At 46.0% G+C, this 17,548-nt stretch overlaps 1 long non-coding RNA gene across 1 annotated transcript; it reads right to left on the minus strand.

The window, feature by feature from the left end:
• Nucleotides 1–13,993: 13,993 nt before the first annotated feature.
• Nucleotides 13,994–15,595, minus strand: LOC134956637 (uncharacterized). Its single transcript, XR_010186041.1, has 3 exons — nucleotides 15,551–15,595; nucleotides 15,263–15,475; nucleotides 13,994–14,647 (listed from the first exon to the last, which is right to left on the minus strand). It is a non-coding gene; the product is annotated as an uncharacterized LOC134956637 (long non-coding RNA).
• Between the last annotated feature and the right edge of the window lie 1,953 nt (nucleotides 15,596–17,548).

Consider the following 17,548-nt stretch of genomic DNA (forward strand, 5'->3'; position numbering starts at 1 on the left):
TGCCACTCCTAGATGGGCCAGGTGTTTGTGTCGGCCACTTGTGTCGCTTAGCTTAGCCATCCAGCAACCTTGGTGCACCTCTTTTTTTCTTTGCATCATGTGCTGTTTGGGGACTATTTTTTTGAAGTGCCATCCTGTCTGATACTGCAGTGCCACTCCTAGATGGGCCAGGTGTTTGTGTCGGCCACTTGGGTCGCTTAGCTTAGTCACACAGCTACCTCATTGCGCCTCTTTTTTTCTTTGCATCATGTGCTGTTTGGGGACTATTTTTTTGAAGTGCCATCCTGTCTGACATTGCAGTTCCACTCCTAGATGGGCCAGGTGTTTGTGTCGGCCACTTGGGTCGCTTAGCTTAGTCATCCAGCGACCTCTGTGCAAATTTTAGGACTAAAAATAATATTGTGAGGTGTGAGGTGCTCAGAATATACTGAAAATGAGTGGAAATTATGGTTATTGAGTTTAATAATACTATGGGATCAAAATGACCCCCAAATTCTATGATTTAAGCTGTTTTTGAGGGGTTTTTGTAAAAAAACACCCGAATCCAAAACACACCCGAATCCGACAAAAAAATTCAGGGAGGTTTTGCCAAAAGGCGTCCGAATCCAAAACACGGCCGCGGAACCGAATCCAAAACCAAAACACAAAACCCGAAAAATGTCCGGTGCACATCACTAATTTAAACATGCATGGAATAGACATAAGGATATCCTTACAAAGACATAAGGATCAAATAAGGTTTGAGATAAATATATGGTAAGAAATAAAAAAAAAGGGGCAGACTAGACGGGCCAAGTGGTTCTTATCTGCCGTCAAATTCCAATATTGTGATACATTGATTGTTTAACAATGACTCTAACTTCCCTTAGGTCAGTCAAGTAAAAGATAACAGGGGCCTCAAATCAGAAATAACCAGTTTAGGTCGGTCTGGTGGGGTGTGTGAGGTCATGCTGATGTCATAATGGCAACTGCCTATATCAGCGCTGTGCTGTTGCTGTCTCTCACATATGCCTTCATTAGTGACTGGACAAAGATTAGGGCAGCTTAGTTCCAATCGTCGGCAGACTTTTAGCATGACTATTATAATATATGACTTATGACCTTGGGGATAGCATAGTATTGGATTAAAACAAAATCTCACACCTACTGGGACAGCACCGTTACTTAACAACCACAAGCGCCTGCAAATGGGCCATTGGAGAAATTTGCAGCGCGCTGTCTAGATGGGCCTATAATGTTCCTAATTACAGGTAAATCCTTAAACATCCTGGTGACATTTGGTGGACCCCTTCATTCTAAGTAAGCATTCGTTACCTCTAATACCAAGAAATAAAGACACGGAGACTTGAATTTGGCAGAAAAATTGCTAGCTATTTATTTGACCCTAACCATAGCAAACCTGTAAATGAAAACTTTGTTAAGATGCCGCTTCAGCCGGCATATGGTGGCAGAAAAAAGAACGGCTCTATTAAACTGACGCTAACCTTAAAATGCTAAAATCAAAACCAAATACAAACTATCAAATCGGTAATAGGTGCCAGCTCAACCCCCACAGTGACTACCCACCCTGATGGGTGCCCTGCCGCTGCCTCCCGGACGGGTGGTCTAGCGGCCAATAAGTCGATGGAGGCGAGTGCACCTAAACCACACCAAACTGTAAATCACTACAGCTTACCATACAACTACAAACTGCCGTTATTTTCCGCCAATAAATAGCCAACGATAAACCCAGCCAACAATTCAACGCCACGGCACTCCGTGCCAGAACCTCTACCAACAGGGCGGGAGGGCGGGAAGGCAATTCACCAACAAGAGAGAACAAAATGGCCTAGCCTTCCCTATATATATTAACCCTCCCCTTTTTCCAAGGGCTGTACTTTCCTTCCAGCTAGGTCCACCCCTCACAAGATGTTTAACTCATTCCTTTCCTATGCAGTCAATTCTCTCTCCTAAACATCCTAGTGATATTTGGTGGACCCCTTCATTCTAAGTAAGCATTCGTTACCTCTAATACCAAGAAATAAAGACACGGAGACTTGAATTTGGCAGAAAAATTGCTAGCTATTTATTTGACCCTAACCATAGCAAACCTGTAAATGAAAACTTTTGTTAAGATGCCGAATCAGCCGGCATATGGTGGCAGAAAAAAGAACGGCTCTATTAAACTGACGCTAACCTTAAAATGCTAAAATCAAAACCATCCTAATTTAACTACAAACTATCAAAAACGGTAATAGGTGCTAGCTCAACCCCCACAGTGACTTCCCACCCTGTTGGGTGCCCATTCCGCTGCCTACCGGTCGGGTGGTCGAGCGGCCAATAAGTCGATGGAGGTGAGTGCACCTAAACCAAATCAAACTGTAAATCACTACAGCTTACCATACAACTACAAACTGCCGTTCTTTTCCGCCAATAAATAGCCAACGATAAAACCAGCCAACAATTCAATGCCAAGGCACTCCGTGCCAGAACCTCTACCAACAGGGCGGGAGGGCGGGAAGGCAATTTCACCGACCAGAGAGAGACAAAATGGCCTATCCTTCCCTATATATACTAACCCTCCCCTTTTTCCCAAGGGCTGTACTTTCCTTCCAGCTAGGTCCACCCCTCACAAGATGTTTAACTCATTCCTTTCCTATGCTGTCAATTCTCTCTCCTTATGTGCAGCCGCACCTATGACATCTCCTTGGAGTTGTTTGGTGAGCCTGTAATGTAGCAAATTAAATCCTTTACTTTCTCTTTGCCTGCCTAAATCCCACTATGCCAGTATTGCAGGCTGATCCATTTTTATTAATGTGCAGAGGTGTAAGAGAATTATATTGTGCTTTAATCATTACGTTTGTTTTTATCCAATACTATATACAGATGTAGCCACACTGGTCATAGCTACATCTGAGGTAAACGTGCACCCTCAACGCGGCTATGCGCACCAGGGACGTGCAGTCAGGGAGGCAGGGGAGGTAGGATGCAGTGCCTCACCTGTCATTAACAATTAAAAAAATACAAAGATACTTATGACACATATTCTGTGTCATAAGTATCTCCTTTATATTAATCAAATAATTTTTACTCCTAGAATGGGTTTGGGAGGCACTGACAGTGGTGCCTCCCGTTGTTAATGGGAACGGGGGTGGGCAGGAGCGGGGGCAGTAAAAGCCCATTGAAAATATAATGGAAAGCGACACCTACTAAAGTGCCGCTTTCATACAGGGACGTGCTTTCAACCCATGAAAGCACGCCTCTGTCAGTGAAGCCAGATGTGATTGGCCAGCGGATCCGTCACTCACTGGCTGCAGGCGAATGCGGCAGGACGGGGCGGTGATGCACGCGGCGGGAGGCAGCGTGATGCGGTGGCGGGTGTCAGTGGCAGCAGGCATGGATCCAAGATCCCTGCCTGCCATTCTGCAGAGTTTGGCATTGGAGCGATACCCATTTAAAAAATGGCGCCACAGCGTCATTTGTTTAAATTAAAGATGGCTGACATGAGCCAATCACGGCTTGCTGCGTCATCACCCCGCCCCCTCAGGCTGACTTATATAAGTCAGCGCGAGGCAGCGGCTGTCAGTCTGACGGAGGAGGAGCAGTGAAGACCTCCTGAAGATAGAAGATGCCGGGGAAGTCCTGTATGGGCGGCGGCTATGCAAAAGAGCTTAAAGGCCGCCGCCCACCAGGTGAAGACGCCGGAAGCCCTGGGCAGGCGGCAGTTATGTAAAAGAGCTTAAAGGCCGCCGCCTCCCAGGTGAAGACCCTGAATAATAAAATTTATTTTAAAACTGTGTCTTGTATTTATTTTAATATTTCCTTTACAGGTGGACTACAGGTGCCAGAGGGCCCCTTAATGTCCGGGTATGCTGGCACTTGTGGTTCTCCAAGTGCCGGCATGCTGAGGCGGGCTTGCTGAGAACTGTGCCTAGCTGTGCCGAGCTGCAGCATTTGCTGCTCCCATCCATGTGTATGGGGCACACACACTTCTTAGATGTCCAGACGTACGCGGTGCGGTCGTGCCTAATAAGGCGCAATCGCGATATGATGTAGCCACGACGAGAATGGCTACATTTGTACAGTTGTAATCCCTGTTAGAGTCACTCCCATTCATCTCTTGCTCTCTTTTTTCACTCTCTCACCATTGACGTGTAGGTGCGTTCTTCTGCGGCCGGGTAAAAGGTCAAAATAGCAGATCTGAGGTGACAGAAGGGATGACTGGGTTAGGCAAGGTTAGTGGGTGGGCGAGTGGTCTGGGTAAACTCTGCATAGTCTCTTAATGCCTAGAGGGACGGGCAGTCCTTCAGCCATGGGTCCCCAGAGGTTTCCCCCACAAGGGGGTTTTTCCTCTCCTGAGTGCTGAAGGATGACTTCATGAGTCATGAGGCTCCCGCCATCTTGTTCCTCTTATAGGACAAGTTTGTAAGATTACTGGACCAATCTTAGTCCAACATTCCCTATTTTATTATGCAGAGTAAATAATAATAATAATTACAAATAATAGTAATAATAAGACAAAGAAGAAGAAGAAGAAGAAGAAGAAGAAGGAGAAGAAGAAAAACAGGCAGCATTTTACTTAAAATAAAAATAGACATTTATTTTTTAAATATATTTTGACTGAAGTTGTCTTCATTTTATTAATAAATCTCAAAAGGTGAAGAAATTACTCATATTTTGGACGACAAAAATATTAGGAGAGTTCAGAATCATGTATTCAGAGCTGCCTCTAGGCATAGGCAAACTAGGCAAATGTCTAGGGCATTTGCTATGCCTAGGGGCACCAGCAGCTTCTGCTGATTAAAATGATATGTGGCATGCCTATATTCTGTGTGTAGCATTTCGTATGCAGATACAGCCACAGTCGCACACAGTATATAGGCATGCTGTATATCATTTTAATCAGCAGAAGCTGCTTGTGCATGCTAGTCACATAGCAATACCAATAAGATGCATTTTCATTAAAAAAGGCACCCGGCATTAGAAGAGCTGCCAGCTGACTCACGCCAGGCATCTCCTGCTGCATGGCACATTGAAGCAAGATGTATAAGGACACATCTGTATCCAAGGAGAGGCAGAGGTCACAGTGTTAGCGGCTGTGTGAGTGTTGTGTGTGGGTGGGTCGGCTGTGCAATAATGTTTGGCATATGTGTAAGGGACATTATGTGTATAAGGGCATTAATAAAGGTTGGCATAATGTGTAAGGTGGATTATGTTTATAAGGACATTAATAATGTGTGTCATATGTGTTAGGGGCTTTACTGTGTGGTATTATGTGTATAAAGGCATTACTAATGTGTGGCATTATGTGTATAAGGTGCTCTACTGTGTGGTGTTACGTATAGAAAGGGCACTATTTTGTGGTGTAATGTGAATAAAGAGCAAGATGGTGTGGTGTAATGGGAATAAGGAGCAATTCAGTACGATGTAATGTGAATGAGGGGCACTACTGTGAGGAGTAACGTATATAAGGTAAATTGGTACTACTGTGTGATGTAACGTGTAAAGTTGCAGTACTGTGTGGCATAATTTGAATTGGGGGTGCTATTGTGTGGCCATGCCGCTTGCCAGCAAAAACACGTCCCTTTTTGGGCTGTGCGCCGAATGTGCGCACTGTTCCTTTTTAAAATATAAGGTATAGGAACACCAAAATAAGGACTGCTATGGGTGCGGGGTGATGGTACTGGGAAAAGGGTGCAGGGACAGAGGCAGAACTAGCGGTGGTGCTAGGGGCACCAGCCAAAATCTTCCCTAGGGCATCATATTGGTTAGGGCCGGCTCTGGGTGTATATGAAACATAAATGAATTGTGTGAATGTGCACACACTTTGTTTAATGCACGAAATTATTAAAAATATTGGCTAAAATGACCTTCAGGCCAGGGGTGTTTTAAGAGAGGAGGAGGCCCTTGTTTAGCCTCCTTCATTCGGGCCCCCTCTTCTCTGGCCAGAGCGCTGTAGAGTCTGAGCACTAGAGGGCTCAGACTCTACTGCGCATGCGCAAAACTCCGGGAAAATGGCCGCTGGGCCATTTTCACTGTGTTGTAACGGCGCTGCGGATGCCGGCTGTCACGATCCGGGTATCTGGACGCCATTTCTTACCCATCAGATGCCTCCTAAGGCTGGCTCAGCGCTCCAGGACCGGATCCCATCTGTTATCCTGATGTGTACATTCCTGTATCCTCTCCTGTCACTCTGGGACGCTGTCACAGTAAACGCCATATTACACCTGGCATGGCATCTCCCGCGGCCTCCGCCGCCGTCCCTGAACTTCTGCATGCAGAGTGTCTGAGTGGCGATTACGTCAGCCGCGGCCTCCGCTGTGTCCGCGTGGTTGGATGTGCATCTGTCAGCCTGGCGCCTCCTGTCTCCGGTGGCCGGCGCTGCCATTACTGTTTTCATTACCACATGGATTACAAACCAAACTTCCCTCCAAGTGTCTGCATGGGCGCAGCCATCTTGGATTCTGTCAGCTGATCATTTCCACCAATCTGTTCTCAGTATTGATAATCTGCATAATTGCCTAGCCAATCCCTTCCTTGCTGCAGGTATAAATACACTGTGCCTGAGCAAGGAAGGCGTCAGTGCTTTGGTTGTCAAACCTAGTTCCTGTTTGTCTCTCTCCTGTGATTGTCTTCCAGGTTCCAGCTCCTGTCTCAAGACTTCCACCATAGAGACCCGCACCAGCATTCCACCTGCGGTGTAGCCTGACTCTCCAATCCATTGTGGATTCATCTGTTTCCAGCTACAACATTACCTGCTTCCAGCTCAGCTTCCAGCAGAGTACAGCTTCCCTTAAAGGGCCGGTGTCCTTTCTACACTTTACCACTCTCCACCGGTATTATTATTTCTCCGCTCTCAAGTTCTACATTTCAGTTCATATTTCATCGCTCCCAAGTTCATTTATTATTTAACTGGTTCCAGCCAGTATCCACTCCGTGCTAACAACAGTCTGGTTCCAGCCAGTATTCACAGCAGCTGTTTTATCTTCAGCAACCCAGCTTTTCCTGGAACACCAGCTGGCACAATCCTGGGTTATCTCCATTGCTACAGTCGGGCCTGGTAAGGACTTTCCATCTAGAAGATCATAAGAACTATCTCACACTACCAGTGCCCTGTGGCTCCTGCCATCCTGTAGTACCCAGGAACTGTATTTATTCTTTGCTGACTTTTACGTTTTCTTTTACTGCTGCTGTGTTGCGGAGTTGTCATAATAAACATCATTGACTTTTATCCAAGTTGTCGTGGTCACGCCTTCGGGCAGTTATTATTCATGTTACTTACATGTCCAGGGGTCTGATACAACCTCCCAGGTTCCAGTACATCTCAGCCCCTACAACTGAGGCTGCCTCCCGTCAGCTCAGGCCCTCAGTTGTGACAGTAAGCACTGACCTAATGAATCCAGCCGGAGACCAGGATCAAGCGGCCAGGCCGATGCAAGAACTGGCAGCCCGACTAGAACATCAGGAGGCTGCACAGGGCCACATCATCCGTTGTCTCCAGGATCTCTCTACTCGGCTGGATGGGATTCAGACAACTCTCCGTGGATCAGGCGCGTCTGGTGCATCAACCACAGTGACTCCAGCTATAACCCCACCCACCTTACCCATTTCTGCTCCACGTCTTCATCTTCCAACGCCAGCAAAATTTGACGGATCTCCAAGATTTTGCAGGGGATTTCTCAACCAGTGTGATATTCAGTTTGAGCTACAACCTGGCAATTTTCCCAGTGACCGTACAAAAATTGCCTACATTATTTCTCTTCTCAGTGGCTCAGCCCTTGATTGGGCATCACCGTTATGGGAGAGGTCCGACACCCTGCTATCTTCCTACACTGCCTTCGTGTCAACATTCAGGCGCATCTTCGACGAGCCAGGCCGGGTAACCTCAGCTTCATCCGAGATTCTCCGTTTACGCCAGGGGTCACGTACTGTAGGACAATATCTGATACAGTTCCAGATCCTGGCATCCGAACTGGCATGGAACGACGAGGCCCTGTATGCTGCATTCTGGCATGGCTTATCTGAGCGTATTAAAGATGAGTTAGCTACCAGAGACTTACCTTCTAAGTTAGATGAGCTAATCTCACTCTGCACGAAAGTTGATTTACGTTTCAGAGAGAGAGCAACTGAGCGTGGAAGATCATCTGCTCCAAAATCTTCTGCTCCTCCTCCTCGTCAACTGTCACCATCTAAAGATGAGCCCATGCAACTTGGCCGTTCCCGTTTAACTCCCGCTGAGCGCCGAAGACGTCTCTCCGAGTTTCTCTGTCTCTATTGTGCAGCTCCGTCTCACACCATTAATGCCTGTCCCAAACGTCCGGGAAACTCCAAATCCTAGCTCGCCAAGGAGAGGGCCGGCTAGGAGTAATGATCTCCTCTCCATCTCCTCAAGATTGTAATCTCCCAGTCTCGCTTCAAGTTGCTCAACGTTATCGGAACGTCATTGCCCTCCTTGATTCCGGAGCAGCTGGGAACTTTATTACCGAAGCCTATGTTAAACGGTGGTCCCTACCCACCGAGAGACTTCCTTCGTCCATTTCTTTAACTGCCGTGGATGGCAGCAAAATTTTTGATGCAGTTATTTCTTTAAGGACTCTACCAGTTCGTCTGAGAGTGGGAGTTCTTCATTCCGAACTTATTTCTTTTTTAGTGATTCCAAGAGCCACACATCCTGTGGTCCTGGGCCTTCCATGGCTCCGTCTTCACAATCCTACAATTGATTGGACGACTACGCAAATCCTGGCATGGGGTTCCTCCTGTGCTGAGACATGTTTGTTTAAAGTATTGCCTGTCTGTTCTTCCTCCCCCAGGTCGTCTGATGTTCCACCTCCTCCATATCAAGATTTCACGGATGTGTTCAGTAAAGCTTCTGCTGATATCCTTCCTCCTCATAGAGAATGGGACTGTCCGATTGATCTCGTTCCAGGGAAGGTTCCACCTCGAGGCTGAACTTATCCGTTGTCTCTGCCTGAGACGCATTCTATGGAGGAATATATTAAAGAGAACCTAGCAAAGGGGTTCATTCGACCTTCTTCTTCTCCAGCCGGCGCAGGCTTCTTTTTTGTAAAAAAGAAAGATGGTGGTCTGCGGCCGTGCATCGACTACAGAGGTTTGAACGACATTACCATCAAGAACCGTTATCCTTTACCCCTGATTACTGAGCTCTTTGACAGAGTTAGCGGAGCTACCATCTTTACAAAGCTGGACTTGCGAGGTGCATACAATCTCATCCGGATCCGTGAGGGTGACGAGTGGAAGACCGCCTTTAACACCCGTGACGGACATTATGAGTACCTCGTCATGCCCTTCGGATTGAGCAATGCTCCAGCTGTCTTCCAGCATTTTGTCAATGAGATCTTCAGAGACATTCTATACCGTCATGTCGTGGTCTATCTAGACGATATCCTCATTTTTGCCAACGATTTAGAGGAACATCGTTTTTGGGTTAAAGAGGTTCTGTCCCGTCTCCGTGTCAATCATCTCTATTGCAAATTAGAAAAATGCGTCTTTGAAGTCAAGTCCATTCCGTTTCTAGGGTACATTGTGTCCGGTTCCGGACTAGAGATGGATCCTGAGAAACTACAAGCAATCCAAAATTGGCCGGTACCCTTAACCCTCAAAGGGGTCCAGAGGTTCTTAGGGTTCGCCAACTATTACCGAAAGTTTATACGAGACTTTTCCACCATTGTGGCGCCTATTACTGCTTTCACTAAGAAGGGTGCTAACCCGTCCAAGTGGTCTGAAGAAGCCATGCAAGCATTTCATCTTTTAAAACAAAGGTTCATCTCTGCGCCTGTTCTGAAACAGCCTGACATCGACTCTCCTTTCATCTTAGAGGTGGATGCCTCCTCCGTTGGAGTAGGAGCGGTGTTATCTCAGAGGGCTAAAGATGGCCATTTACACCCTTGCAGTTTCTTCTCCCGGAAGTTCTCCCCAGCTGAGCGCAACTATGCCATTGGCGACCAGGAGTTGCTAGCCATCAAGCTCGCTCTAGAAGAGTGGAGGTATCTGTTGGAGGGAGCTTCTCATTCAATCACCATACTTACAGACCACAAGAACCTTTTATACCTGAAGGGCGCACAATGTCTCAACCCTCGTCAGGCCATATGGGCACTTTTCTTTTCCAGGTTCGACTTTAAACTCCAGTTCTGTCCGGGCTCTCAGAATCGCAAGGCCGATGCCCTTTCCCGCTCATGGGAGCAAGAAAATGAGTCAGAGTCTTCAGACAAGCATCCTATTATAAATCCGTTGGCATTCTCCATGGTAGGGATGGACTCTACGCCCCCATCAGGGAAAAGTTTTGTGAAGCCGATGCTAAGGAAGAAGCTCATGCATTGGGCCCATGCTTCCCGTTTTGCCGGACATACAGGTATCCAAAAAACCCTGGAGTTTATCTCTAGGTCCTATTGGTGGCCAACTCTGAAAAAGGACGTCTTGGAGTTTATTGCATCTTGCCCAAAGTGTGCCCAACATAAAGTATCCCGCCAGTCGCCTGCGGGGCAACTGGTTCCACTATCCGTTCCCCGTCGACCATGGACCCACTTGTCGATGGATTTCATTACAGACTTACCCATGTGCAACAAGTTCAATACCATCTGGGTGGTAGTTGACCGGTTCACCAAGATGGCACACTTCATTCCTCTCACCGGTCTTCCGTCAGCTTCCAAGTTGGCTCAAGTATTCATACAAGAGATCTTCCGACTTCACGGTCTTCCTGAAGAAATTATCTCAGATCGAGGAGTTCAATTCACAGCCAAATTCTGGCGAAGTTTATGTCAAGTCCTCCAAGTCAAGCTAAAGTTTTCCACGGCTTACCATCCTCAGACCAATGGTCAAACCGAGAGGGTGAATCAGGACTTGGAGGCCTTCCTCCGCATCTATGTGTCCTCCTCTCAAGATGACTGGGTTCAATTACTTCCCTGGGCCGAGTTCTGTCATAACAACCAGTATCATTCTTCATCTGCTTCAACACCATTCTTCACTAACTTTGGATTCCACCCTAAAGTCCCTGAGTTCCAACCGCTTCCAGCAACTTCTGTTCCCGCAGTGGATATCACCTTGCATCAGTTTGCCAATATCTGGAAGAGCGTACGATCAGCTCTGCTCAATGCATCGTTCAGGTACAAGAAGTTTGCGGATAAGAAGCGTCGAGCAGTTCCTGCTCTCAAGGTGGGTGATCGGGTATGGTTATCCACGAAGAATTTGAGGTTAAGAGTTCCCAGTATGAAGTTTGCACCTCGCTATATCGGTCCTTTCACGATTGAACAAGTCATCAATCCTGTTGCTTACAGACTCCAGTTGCCTCCCTTCTTAAAAATACCCAGGACATTCCATGTTTCCCTGTTGAAACCGCTGATCTTGAATCGGTTTCATTCCTCACTTCCTCCAACTCCGAAAGTCCAAACTCAACGAGGCGTTGAGTATGAAGTGGCCAAGATCCTGGACTCACGTCACCGTTACGGTCAACTACAATATCTTATTGACTGGAAGGGTTATGGTCCTGAGGAACGTTCATGGACCAATGCTTCTGATGTCCATGCTCCTGCCTTGGTCCGGAGATTCCATTCCAAGTTTCCTCAAAAGCCAAAGAAGTGTCCTGGGGCCACTCCTAAAGGGGGGGGTGCTGTCACGATCCGGGTATCTGGACGCCATTTCTTACCCATCAGATGCCTCCTAAGGCTGGCTCAGCGCTCCAGGACCGGATCCCATCTGTTATCCTGATGTGTACATTCCTGTATCCTCTCCTGTCACTCTGGGACGCTGTCACAGTAAACGCCATATTACACCTGGCATGGCGTCTCCCGCGGCCTCCGCCGCCGTCCCTGAACTTCTGCATGCAGAGTGTCTGAGTGGCGATTACGTCAGCCGCGGCCTCCGCTGTGTCCGCGTGGTTGGATGTGCATCTGTCAGCCTGGCGCCTCCTGTCTCCGGTGGCCGGCGCCGCCATTACTGTTTTCATTACCACATGGATTACAAACCAAACTTCCCTCCAAGGGGTAAATTTACTAAGCTCCCGATTTTGACCGAGATGGCGTTTTTTCTTCAAAGTGTCATCTCGGTAATTTACTAAACACTAATCACGGCAGTGATGAGGGCATTCGTAATTTTTTGCAAGTCCAAGTAAAAAATTACGAATCAATACACCATCGGTCAAATTACGCCTGTTTAGATATGAATCTCGGTCATTTACTAACCATTCGTAATTGTAATTGCTGCCGCCAAAATGCATTCGCGGCCGCGAAAAATTACAATTCGTATTTTTTTCCTAAAAAAAAACGCGCCAGCCTTTGAAAACCGCGTTTACATGTGTACTCAATTATCCATTACTCACACCTGAATGTTTGGCCCTATAAAAGTGTTTCAGGCACATTCTGAACTTCTCTCACTCTGAAATGGCTGCTGTGGTGTGTGCCACTGATTTTTTGTTTGCTCTGGGATACCTTAGACTGCTCCATGAGGCTACCAGGAATCAGGGCCAGGTAAGTGAACATGGTCAACAGGTTGTCCAGGTACCGCGGAGGCTGCGCCAGCCTCGTTTTTTTAGAGGGCGTTTAAACTTAAATGCATTGTCCGATGATAGGGTCATACAGATGTTCCGCCTAAATAGAACCAACATTTTCCACCTGTATGACCTTGTCAAACTGGGCATAGACCCTGAGACAGCACGCTCACGCTCTGTCTCAGGCCTGCACAAACTCCTGGCTGTGTTACACTTTATGGCTACTGGGAGCTTCCAGGCTGTGGCAGGCGACGTCATTGGTATCTCACAGCCCACCTTTTCTAGATATTTGATGCAGGTGAGTCTAAAAATACATATGCGGTTATGTCTAAGTGTTGCTTCTGGAATTTGAAACAACACAGTATTGTAGAGAATACCTAACATGACACTCACCTTAGCTTCTTTAATGTCCACTCAGGTTTTGGATGTGTTGGAGCCACACATTAAAGCCTCAATCTGCTTCCCTACCGAGGAGTCGGAGTGGAGTGCTGTCAGGATAGCTTTCTATGAGCTTGCTGGCATGCCCAATGTGCTGGGGGCCATAGATTGCACACACGTTCAGCTGAGATCACCTAAGGGCCGCCAATATATATATACTAATAGGCATCTGGCACAATCAACTAATGTCCAGGTGGTCTGTGATGCAAACATAAAAATTATGAGTGTTGTTGCAGGTTACCCTGGTGGCTGCCATGACTCCTTCATCCTCAGTCAGTCATCGCTCTTTGATAAATTTGAGGAGGGACAAATGCCTGATGGCTGGCTGTTGGGTATGTTTTAAATGTTTTGTGTGTATGTCTTTTAACCACAAACTAGAGTTTGGATGAGGTGAAAGAATAATCTTACATATGTACTAATGTTGACTATATATGTTTTTCAGGTGATGGGGGTTACGGCTGCTACTCTTGGCTCCTTACTCCATTGTCCCAACCTGATTCTCCTGCTGAACACAGTTACAATCATGCACATAAGGCTACGCGGAATGTGATAGAAAGATGTTTTGGTGTGCTGAAGTCACGTTTTCGGTGTCTGGATAAATCTGCCGGCCTTTTGTTGTATAGTCCCTCAAAGGTGACTCGAATTGTGTTCTGCTGCTGTTTTCTCCATAATCTGTGTTTAAGTCAACATCTGGCACATGATGAGGGAGAAAGCAGTCAGCAAGCAGAGGAGTTAGATCCATCTGGTGACAGTGTGAGTACAAATGTAGGGAGGCAGGTACGTCAAGAAGTGATCCTGCGATATTTTACAGGTCTGTTTTATTAGGCTGTAATTATCCTTGACTAAACACTTTGCACTACTTTCTATTGTGTGTTTTGTAACTTACTGTTTGTTGTTTAGAGTGGAGTGTACATTGTGCTTAGTTTATGCTAAAAAAACATTTTCAGTCATTTCCCATGAAAAACATACATACATACAGATCAGCTTCGACAATGTTGGAGACGGACACAGGAAGTTGTGTGTTTGTCAAATACAAAATTTTATTTGATAAATAACATTGTTGTTATTTTTTGCGCTTGTGTGTGCTGGGTGCTGGATCACTGGCACGTGCTCTTGAGGAACGCCGAACAGGGGAGGTTACTGGCGTTTGGATAGGGGTCGTGGTCCCCGAGCTGGAGGTTACTTGCTGAGCTCCCATCAAAGAAATATTGCTGCTCAAATTATTTAGGCTGGCAATCAGCTGAGTGTTAGTAGCAGTGTGGCTGGCTACAATCCTGGATAAGGACTCATTCACCACTTGATTGTGTTGAATGAGCTGAACGAGTGCCTGCTGATGGCGCTGTTGCTCATCTATGATGCGGGATAAATGTGCAAGCATTTGGCTGTTGTCAGCCCTAATTTGCTCCATTGAGGTAGCCATTCGCCCTACTTGTACTATCAGTCTGCCCGAGTTGCGACTAATACGCGGTAGATGATGGGGCAGACTGGCAAGGTGTTGTGTATGTGCGGTCAGGCTGGCATTGCTTTGGGCCTGTTGGCTTGTCCAACTGGCCCAAAAATCATCTGGAATTTGGCTTGGGGGCGGAGCTTGTGCCAGTTGGGGACTGATGGATGCTTGGGGGATATCCTGCAACTGTATTGGCTGGCTTGGCTCAACAGGTGTAAGTTGCAGTGTGATGGTTGGCTGTTGGTCTTGGCCCTGCTGGTCCACGTCGGCCATCAAGCTGTGCTCTGTATGGGGTGGGCAACATGCAATGTTTTATGTTTTATTTTTTATCAAGGCTAATGCTACACATTACTACATTCATAATACTCCATTTTTGATTGTTTTACACTTGATTTTAACAACTTATAATGTTTTTTAGCTAATAAAAAATATATACCAACACAGGCGCAAACATAGACAGATTTGCATAATCCGCACCTAACTAACTCCCCTCCACAGCATTACACTGTTAGATTCCCTCCCCTGACCACGATATAGACTACTTACCTGTATAGTCCAGAGGAGCCGAGCAAGTAAGCCATCTACATACTGGACAGGTGCGAGGTGTGAACACTATAATGTTGTGGTTTTTAAAAAAAAAAATTAATTGTCTTCCTATTTTTAATAAATGTGCACGTGTGTGTGCTTAATTTTTAAATAAATATGAACTTTTTAAAAAAAGATGTTGTCGAGAACATCCACTAAGACCTTATATAATATTTTTAAAGCACCTTTAGCAATTGAAGACGGAACAACACATTGCTTGTTCGGGAAAACATGTAAACTCCAAACCAACTAACAACATATTAACTGTACTGTGTATATTATTGCTTATGTGTTTAATTTCTGATTTTACTCACCAGATAACTGAGGTGATCGGGGCTCATCACTCTGAGAACTCGCCAATAGTGCCAGTGGTGGCTGGGGTGACACTGCCGAAAGTCTTCGCCTGGGTGGGGATGATGGAGCCGCAGAATCCGAGCCAAGACGCCGTGTCTTACTTGGCCTCCTGGGTAAGTGGCCCAAGCCCTGTGATGGGCGCCTTACAGGAGGTCGGCTTCCAGAAGCAGAACCTATGTGCAAATAAAAAAATTAATATTTTGTACTTCTATGTGTTTTCAGAATATGTGACTACAGTGAAGACTTACCTGCAATCCCAGCCTCATCCTGACTTGTCTGAGGCCTGTCTGGGCGGTTGGTCTGTGTGACTGTTGAAAAAGGGAGCCAAACATTATTACCATGCTTTGTGTAAAAACAACCACTGCAAAGCATTATTGTACTGTAACCATCTATTAGGGATTGTTTAAACAAATTATTAATGCTTAAGAGCTTCTAGCTTCATGATTTTGAGTAGAATATCCAAATGTACATGATGTGGCACACAATAAATATGTTACATTTTTGAATTTTGACTCATATATTGCAGAGATTGACTACTTGCAAATGTTTTAATAATGTAATGTGGCTAAAATTGCACCGCTTTTCTTTTTTTTAAAATAAAAAACCATTTTTCAAAAAGCAGACAACACACATGTTCAAGCATTATCGCCAAAAAATAAAAAATTAAATCGCTTTAATTTATAAAAAACAGTGCACATGTTTTTGCACTAAATATAATTGAATAAATAGCCTAGGCAAGGTGAAAAATGCACATTCTAAACACAAACACACCTTAATGAGCATAGGCCTGCATTATGTTTTTTTTTTAAAAAAAATCCTTTACCCTTTAAAAATGACATTTTCAACATTTAGTGGACATTTTTAAAACAATATAACAAATCAAACTTACCATCCTGCGTGGGTCGGTCCGAATCCCGGACATGAGTAGCAGACACCACTTCGGCAGGAATCAATGCCCGCACAGGCTCCTCCCAGTCCCGATAGCTTGCACGGAAAGGTGGCCCACCTCCGGTTTTACGTGCCGATTTGGCCTCTTTGGCCATCTTGGCCTTGACACGCCGCTTAATATCATAAAATCGCTTGCGGCACGTGTCCTCAGTCCGCCTCACCACACCCTCACTATTCACAGCAAGTATGACTTGACCCCACAGGACAGACTTCCTGCGGGAGGACACCTTGCCAGCATCCTGACCAAACAATTGGCGATGGTGCTTCATCAACTCACGCACCAAAGCCATGTTTTCAGCATAGCTGAACTTTATATTCCTGCCAGTCTTGGTAGTGGTGCGTGGCTGCGGAGCCACAACACCATCACTATCACTGGAAAATACAGCAACAGGCACCCCCTCCTCCTCCTCCTCACTAACCTCCTCCCTCTCACTACCCCCCTCCACCTCACTACCAGCCTCCACCTCACTACCAGCCTCCACCTCACTACCAGCCTCCACCTCACTAACCTCCGCCACCACACTGACCTCTGAGTCGGACATGACAAACAACAAAAAACACTTAAAAATCAAAACACAAAACACACTCCTCCACTACTCCTACTACACACCACACAGCCAACACACACGCTCACTCACTCACTCACAAACAATGACAAAAGACTGAAAAAAAATTACAAGGACAAAAAAATAGACAAACTGTGAAAAAACAATACTACAAATATCACAAGACTACTAACACACACAGTACAGCACTCAACAATCACCAAACTCCTCTCCAAATCCACCAAAAACTCCACCAAACTCACCAACTCCAAATACACCTTCCTCTCTCCTCTCCACTAGCTAAACCCACGAGGTGCGGAGTGTTTGGGGCGGTTTTATACTAATATGCACAGACACTCCTCCTTCACGAATACAACCAATCACGGCCGCGTGACGTAAACGAAACTTAGGAGTAAAAACGCGGCAGCAATTTCCAAATCACTGCCGTAACAGACTCGTGACGCAGTCGTAAAAAAACCACAACAACGCGGCCGCGAAATAGCAAACGCGGCCGCAATATATAGCAGAAAAGCACGAATGACATCGACATCGGAAGATACGGAAAATACGAATACGACAGCTTAGTAAATTAGTCGTAATCAATTCAAAAAGTTGCAATTTTGCACTGTCGATGTCATTCGTGATTGAACTTGGACATGATTTTGGAAAATACGAATCTTAGTAAATGTACCCCTAAGTGTCTGCATGGGCGCAGCCATCTTGGATTCTGTCAGCTGATCATTTCCACCAATC

This window comes from Pseudophryne corroboree, chromosome 9 (genome assembly GCF_028390025.1).
Source record: "Pseudophryne corroboree isolate aPseCor3 chromosome 9, aPseCor3.hap2, whole genome shotgun sequence".
Classification (NCBI taxonomy): Eukaryota; Metazoa; Chordata; class Amphibia; order Anura; family Myobatrachidae; genus Pseudophryne; species Pseudophryne corroboree.